Source organism: Hyla sarda, chromosome 4 (assembly GCF_029499605.1).
Source record: "Hyla sarda isolate aHylSar1 chromosome 4, aHylSar1.hap1, whole genome shotgun sequence".
Lineage (NCBI taxonomy): Eukaryota > Metazoa > Chordata > Amphibia > Anura > Hylidae > Hyla > Hyla sarda.
The window spans coordinates 93,148,573-93,157,339 of record NC_079192.1 but is presented as its reverse complement, the minus strand read 5'-3'; positions in this window follow the sequence as shown (position 1 = coordinate 93,157,339).

The following is an 8,767-nucleotide window of genomic DNA, read 5'->3' as shown; positions in this document are numbered from 1 at the left end:
GGGCCTTTAATAGGGCAAAATACAGTGATAGAACTACACTGTTAGGAACCACCAGTAGGAGTGACACAGATACATCTATGATCAGGTTAGTAGGTACGTACCATGCATACTCTCCACAAATAAATAACATTCTCCAAACCTATTTTCCCATATTGCAAACTGACACAGACCTTATTGATAAAATTCGACCAAGACCAAACATCACGTATAGAAGAGGACCCAACTTACGTGAACTATTGGTGCACAGTCATCTTGAGGAAAGGCCTCCGTCCAACACCCCCTGGCTGTCTAGTCCACCGGCGGGGTCATATCCCTGTGGACATTGTTCCACCTTTAAGGTTTTACCTAAAACAAAAATTTCTGAATCCAATAGATCAAAAGACCTACAGGATATTAGACTTCATTAACTGTAGCAGTAAAAATGTACTATATGTTGCCAGCTGCTCATGCCCCAAGTTGTATGTCGGTAAGACTACACAACAGTTGAGTCGACGTATCGGAAAACATTTAAGCACAATACGTACTAATATGGATACACCATTGGCCAAACATGTGAGATTGATACACAATAATCAGATTGAGCAACTTAAATTCTGGGGGCTACGTCAGATCAAAATGAGCTCCAGAAAAGGAGACTTGAATAACATTTTGCTCAAAGAAGAGTTGAGGTGAATCTATCGTCTTAAAACCAGAAGTCCAAATGGACTTATTGAAGACTTTTCATTCACTGCGTTCTTGGACTGAAGTTTGACACTCAAAGGCATGATATTTAGTTTTTGGAAACAAAGAAATGTGTTAGCACATTAGCATTCTCATTACTATTATTTTATAGATAACACTAGAATCAACATTTTTGCCTATCGATTTATGACACAATGAATTGAACCTGATATATAAGTATTTGTCAGAGGTATAAACTAAAATGAGGGTATGCTATGAAGAACTGCAAAAAGACTTACATGTGAAGGTGAGAAATATGGAGAGAGGATTGGAGTGGCTCCTCGGATCCCTAGATGTCTAGATTAGAAGAATATAGATATTTGAGTGTTTAACATCAATACACAACATAATAATCAGACCCCTCATCAGAAGATAAATAAGCATTGCCTATTCAATTGATAAATTATTCCTACATAGCATGATTAGGATCAAATGAACTTACAGATTAAAATTAGCAGGACTGTGGGACTGCGGTGTGATGTACACAGAGGGGTATGTTACATCGCAATCCCTATAGGTCCTTATACCTTTGGAATATATTCACCTTTACAAACATATCACCATATATATAATCAATATTCACATATGTTATTGTCTGTGATCACTATATAGACCACTAGATATATATTATCATGCTATAGACTAAATTTATTTAGAGATTAATATGCGTAGGACCATGGGATTGTGATGTAATGTACACAGTTGGGGACATTCCTTCGTAACCCACACAAGTCAATATACCTTAGGAATATACTTACCTTGATAAATATATGATCAAACACTTCATTACATCACAATCAATATCCATACATGCTATTGTCTGAGATCACTATTTAGACCATCAGAGACACATTATGTCATAGGCACATAGGGATAAGATTAGAATGTAGGGTGACAATTACACATTGATTAAGCACTACACTATAACTACATATTAAACGTGAAGTTAATAATACTTACGGATTTAATGATAAGGTAAGGCGCAAGCGCAATGGACCATTCTTTAATAGGAAAACAATAAGTTCTGAAACATGCGCGAACGTATTCCGAGCCTGCGCAGTTACCAGGCAAGGTAGCAAATAAAACTAAGTCCTTGTGCATGCGCGGCGCCAGTGCAGATGTTATTATGCGTGCGGATGTCTGCGCAGACTCGGAACTGGCTCAGAGTCTGCGCAGACATCCGGCACGATGGTAGATATGCACGGGCCCTTGCGCATGCGCGATGTACACGCAGCAATACGGAGGTAATAGACTACAGGGTATTTACGCATGCGCCGCGCACACTGGAGACGTTCTGCTGATGTCATTACGAGACCTCCGATACATAGTACCTACTCTGACCAATACAGAACAAGACACATACGTGTCATATCGTGATAGGCTAGAACTGATGCGCTCAGGATGTACGTCATATCAAAACACATAAAAGGAGAACATCCCGGCACTGCGGCCATTAGACGAACTCCCTTGAAAAAGTCAGCGTGGCCTGACGAAACGTCGGGGGGGGGGGGCGGATGTTTAGCATCACCTTTTAAATAAGCAGCCATATATGCCAGCAGCCATACATTAGTGAATGTCCACAGCTTATAGTTATTACTATAGAACTACTCAGTATTTCACAGGACTTTCACAGTGACGTGACTGAGCATTGGCTGTGTTTTTAATGAGCACTTACACAGTTTTTTGTTTCCACATTATATTTTAAAAGATCGAAATAAAGCATTGGGAATTTTAATACAATTAGGGGGGATTTCTAGTTTTAGGGTTAACCCTTTTGGGGGGGGGGGGGGGGGGGGTAACCCTTAAAGTTGTTGCTCAGAAGGAGGGTATGACACAAAGCTGTATAGAAAAATATGTCTCTCAGCTCACCACCTCCACGGTCTGCAAGGACTCGAGCCCGGCCCGGCTTGGTACTTGTAAGTAAATGAAGAATAGGTAGTCCAGCAGTACCTTCACCTGTTCAGCAAACCTCTCCTATGTGGATACCATAAGAGAGGTTTGCTGACCAGGTGAAGGTGTATGGTGTGTGCTCTGCATTTTAAAGAAAAGCTCAATAAAGGATCTACATTTTAAAGGTAATGCTGGACTACCTATTCTTCATTTACTTAAGACACAAAGCTCCCTTCGCCTGAGGTGGTGGACCCCTGGCTGGCTGAAAGAGGGAATGGCGCGCCACTGGGTTATGCGGCAGGCTGGACCACCACATCTGAGCCATGGTTGTCCCAGGCCACTTTATGGTGGCGCATCATATGTTGATGCAGGGCTGTGGTGCCAACATTGCTACCCTGTCCATGCTTCACCTTCTGCTGACATATCATATATTGCATGTGGCTGTGTTAACTTCCTCCGGATGCTTTATGAAAAACTGCCAGTCCGCCGAGTATCAGATTAAACCACCAACAGTGCACAATTATTGACTGCTACTGCCGCCGTCTCCAGGAACCCCTGTTCCACTACCTCCCGGGAAGGTAGGCTGCCGCGAAGCAGGTGGCCTACCCCGGGCACGTTTGTCTCCTGAATTTCCACTTCTGCCACTATGCTGACTGCTAACAATGCTACCACCTTGCTGGCTCATCTGCTGCCTCACGGGCAACCTGTAACCCTCTTTTGCTGCTGATGAAGCCCCCTCTGCACCCGGCTCCCAAGTGCGATCGGCTTCATCATCATCGAGTTCTGTCTGCACATCACTGATGTCCTCCTCAGGTTCCTCAACAGTGTATGATTCAGGACCCTGAATGCTGGAAACACCACCTCCCACGTCACCCTCCTCGTCAATAATTGCCCACCTAGCGTAGGAAGTGTCAGATGTCTCCTCCACTTCTTGGCTGGGCAGTAGCTGCTGACTGTCGTCTAATACATCTTCCTCACTGAATAGTGGAGCTGAACCCACTGCGTAAGATACTTCTTTAAGGGAGGGAACAGCATAGGACAGAGGCAATTTGGGGACAGGGACTTCTCCCCGGCCATGCCAACTTAGGGTTGTGGCTGAGGAACCCACCGACTGTTGACTGGGGGTATCAGATGTTACCTGTGATGAAGTGGATGACCGCGTCAACCAATCGACGACGACAGATGGGTTGTCGGAAGAGACACGACCGGTAGCTGATACCGGGAGCTCAGGCCTCTCGCTGCGACTCCTGCTGCCACTTGCCCCTAGTCTGCTGCGACCTCTGCCTGATAAATTTGGGCCTCTGCCACTCCTCTGAGCACGTCCTGGCACTTCTCTGCCTGACATCCTTAGTGCGTATACAAGGGGAGTAAAATACGCTTCACTACACGCCTTTCATTGTATGTGGGCTTGTTGCAGATTAACAGGTTCAAAAAAAGTACACTACTTAGATGTAGCTATGTGGTATGCACATATGACAGAAAAAAAAGGCTCTATAGTACACTTGGAAAACGTATTTTCGTTACACACCAGCCGGTGATTACTATTCCCTGCCCTTTCACTGTATGTAGGTTTGTTTCAGATTAACAGGTACACAAAAGTACACTACTTATTTGTAGAAATGTGGTATGCACATATGACAGAAAAAAAAGGCTTTATAGTACACTTGGAAAACGCATTTTCGTTAAACACCAACTGGTGATTACTTTTGCCTGGACTTTCCCAGTATCTAGACTTGTTACAGATACAAAATAATATACTGCTTTGATGTAGGTATGTGGTATGCACTTATGAGGGCAGAAAAATGTGCAACAATGAGCCTAAAAACTCTAAGTTTTGCAAAACACCAGCCGATGATTACTTTTGGCTGTCCTTTCACAGTATGTAGGCCCTTGACAGATTAACAAGTACAAAATAGTACACTACTTCGATGTACATATCCGTTATGCACTTAGGGGGCAGAAAAATGCGCTACAATGAGCCTAAAAACTCTGTATTTTTGTAAAACAGCAGCCGGTGACTACTGTTGCTTGGACTTTCACAGTATGTAGGCCCTTGACAGATTAACAGGTACAAAATGGTACACTTATTAGATGTTTGTATGCGGTATACACTGATGAGGGCAGAAAAATGCGCTACAATAAGCCTAAAAACTCTGCATTTTTTTAAAAACACCAGCCGGTGAGTAATTTTGCTTGGACTTTCACAGCATGTAGGCCCTTGACAGATTAACAGGTGCAAAATGGTACACTACTTAGATTTAGGTATGTGGTAGGCACGTATGAGGGGGAAAAAAATGCGCTACAATACGCCAAAAAACTCTATTTTTTGTAAAACACCAGCCGGTGATTACTTTTGCCAGGACTTTCCCAGTATCTAGACTTGTTACAGATTTACAGATACAAAATAGTAGACTGCTTTGATGTAGGTATGTGGTATGCACGTATGAGGGCAACTTATTTTGGCACAGCAGCAGGATACAACAGTGCAGCACCACAAAAAAAAAAAAACAGGGATTAAACCCTAAATTGCACTCTGTCACAGAGCGTTAAGCATGGCGTGAACTGGTTTTTATACATTCTACAGACTAGTATAAGCAGCAGATGATTTCTTGTGGAAAAAATACACAGAATTGCGCTGAAAAATCTTTCCTGCCTCCTGTGATCAGGTTCATGAAGTTCAGGCAGCTTGTTGATATGTATGAGGCAACGAAAAGCTATCTGCCCCTCTGATAAAATGCTGAATGAAGTGACTGAGTTTAATGGCTGGCTTCAAAATCCTTCTCAGTGACAACAAGCACTGCACTGCTCTATCCACAACGCTGATGTAACTAGCAGTTGGCAGTGGAATGCTGCGGTATAATCAATTCAGCGTTTCTGTGTAACACGCAAAGACACGCAGTCCGTCCTATCTCTGTAGTGTATATGGCATGATATGAGCAGCTGCAAGATGGCTGCCGATTATATAGGGCTGTGACATCAGAGGGGTCAATGAATGCTTCTGGTTCGTCTGCTTCGATTCGCTCATCTCTATATATAGCTTTCTATGTTCTTTTTCCTTTTCTGAGCAAATTTATTTTTCTGCCACTTTCCAACAGCCGTAACTTTTAAATTTTTCATCCAACGCCATTATGTAAGGGCTTATTTTTTGCGGGATGAGCTGTACTTTTCATTTGTATCATTTTTGTGCTACGTGCAAGCTTTTGATCTTTTTTATTCCGCTATTTGTACCAAAATTGTTCACTTTTTTTTTTTTTTTTTTACCAGAATTCACCGTGCGGGATCATTTACATCATAGTTTTATAGTACACATCATTATGGACATGGCAATACCCATTATGTATAGGATTTGTGTTTTTGATCTTTTTTGGTGATAATACTTTCATTTTTTTTTTACACTTCATACTTTTATTGAAGAACTTTTTATTTAATTTTTTACAGGTTATACTATGCTGCAATACATTTGTACTGCAGCACAGTATGACCTGATGAGCTGCACACACTACAGCCTGTGTGATCCAGCCTCTGGCTGGATCTCACAGGCTTCCGTAGCAGGCAGACAGGAGGTCATGATCTGACCTTCTGCTGCCATAGCAACCAACGGCGACCCGCGATCGTATCACGGCACCGCCGTTGGTGTACAGGGGCAGAGCGCTCCCCCTGTCAACACCATAGATGCCATGATCAGGATTGATCACAGCATCTACTGGGTTAATGCTGGCGGGAATGGTGCGATCGCGGCTCCAGCACCGATCTCCTGCGCTGCCCGCGGCAGTGCCGGAGATGGCTAGGACGTATGCACACGTCAAATTGTGCGAACGTGTCGGATGCTTGGACATATGCATACGTCCTATAGCGGGAAAGGGTTAAAAGAAAATAAGGCAATTTTTTTTTTTCAAATCTCATACAGCCTTGATAAATAGCCTTGATAAATTCCCTTCTTTCCTTATACAGTGACTCCCCGACCTATGATGGCCCCGACATACGATAATTTCAACATGCGATGGCCTCTCAGAGGCCATCGCATGTTGAAGGCAGCATCAACATACAATGCTTTTGTATGTCAGGGCCATCGCATAAACGGCTATCCGGCAGTGCTGACTGCTTCAGCTGCCGCCGGATAGCCGTTTACGGTGCCCCGTCTGATCCGGTGATGGTCTCCTACCTGTCCTCGGGGCTCCGGAGCGTTCTCTTCGGGATCCCCTCCTTCGCCTGGCGCTCTCCATCGTCGTCATCACGTCGCCGCGCACGCCGTCCCGTCATCCAATAGGAGCGGCGTGTGTAGTGACGTGATGACGGTGACTTGAGAGCGACGTACCCGGGCAGCAGAGACATTCCGGAGCGGCGGGGACACCACGGGGATGCGGCGACAGCGATGGAGCGCAACATCCAGGGCAGCGGTAACGGGTCTGGAGCGGGGAAAGGTGCATATGATTTCCTATTCTTTACATTGCACGGATCCCTCAACATACGATGGTTTCAACAAAAGATGGTTCATTTGGAATGGATTACCATTGTATGTTGAGGGACCACTGTATTTGCTCTTTTATTTTTGTGCACATTAACCCCTTAAGGACTCAGCCCATTTTGGCCTTAAGGACTCAGACAATTTAATTTTTACGTTTTCATTTTTTCCTCCTCGCCTTCTAAAAATCATAACTCTTTTATATTTTCATCCACAGACTAGTATGAGGGCTTGTTTTTTGCGCGACCAGTTGTCGACATCACTCATTATATCATAAAATGTATGGCGCAACCAAAAAACACTATTTTTGTGGGGAAATTAAAACGAAAAACGCAATTTTGCTAATTTTGGAAGGTTTTGTTTTCACGCCGTACAATTTATGGTAAAAATGACATGTGTTCTTTATTCTGAGGGTCAATACGATTAAAATGATACCCATTATTATATACTTTTATATTATTGTTGCGCTTAAAAAAAATCACAAACTTTTTAACCAAATTAGTACGTTTATAATCCCTTTATTTTGATGACCTCTAACTTTTTTATTTTTCCGTATAAGTGGCGGTATGGGGGCTCATTTTTTGCGCCATGATCTGTACTTTTTTTTGATACCACATTTGCATATAAAAAACTTTTAATACATTTTTTATTATTTTTTTTTTAATAAAATGTATAAAAAAAGTAGGAATTTGGGACTTTATTTTTTTCCGTTCACGCCGTTCACCGTACGGGATCATTAACATTTTATTTTAATAGTTCGGACATTTACGCACGCGGCGATACCAAATATGTCTATAAAAAAAATTTTTTACGCTTTTTGGGGGTAAAATAGGAAAAAACGGACGTTTTACTTTTTTATTGGGGGAGGGGATTTTTCACTTTTTTTTTACTTTTACATTTTTTTTTACACTTGAATAGTCCCCATAGGGGACTATTCATAGCAATACCATGATTGCTAATACTGATCTGTTCTATGTATAGGACATAGAACAGATCAGTATTATCGGTCATCTTCTGCTCTGGTCTGCTCGATCACAGACCAGAGCAGGAGACGCCGGGAGCCGCACGGAGGAAGGAGAGGGGACCTCCGTGCGGCGTTATGAATGATCGGATCCCCGCAGCAGCGCTGCGGGCGATCCGATCGTTCATTTAAATCGCGAACTGCCGCAGATGCCGGGATCTGTATTGATCCCGGCACCTGAGGGGTTAATGGCGGACGCCCGCGAGATCGCGGGCGTCGGCCATTGCCGGCGGGTCCCTGGCTGCGATCATCGCTCCGATGCCCGCGGTTATGCTTAGGACGTAAATGTACGTCCTGGTGAGTTAAGTACCACCTCACCAGGACGTACATTTACGTCCTGCGTCCTTAAGGGGTTAAAGGGGTACGCCGGTGGAAAACTTTTATTTTTTATTTTTTAAATGAACTGGTGCCAGAAAGTTAAACAGATTTCTATTAAAAATGTTTTACCCTTCCAGTAGTTATTAGAAGCTGTATGCTACAGACGAAATTCTTTTCTTTTTTAATTTCTTTTTTGTCTTGTTCACAAAGCTCTCTGCGGGCACCTCCGTCCATGTCAGGAACTGTCCAGAGCAACATAGGTTTGCTATGGGTATTTTCTCATGCTCTGGACAGTTCCTGATATGGGCATCAGGTGTCAACAGAGAGCACTGTGGACAAGACAAAAAAAATTAAAA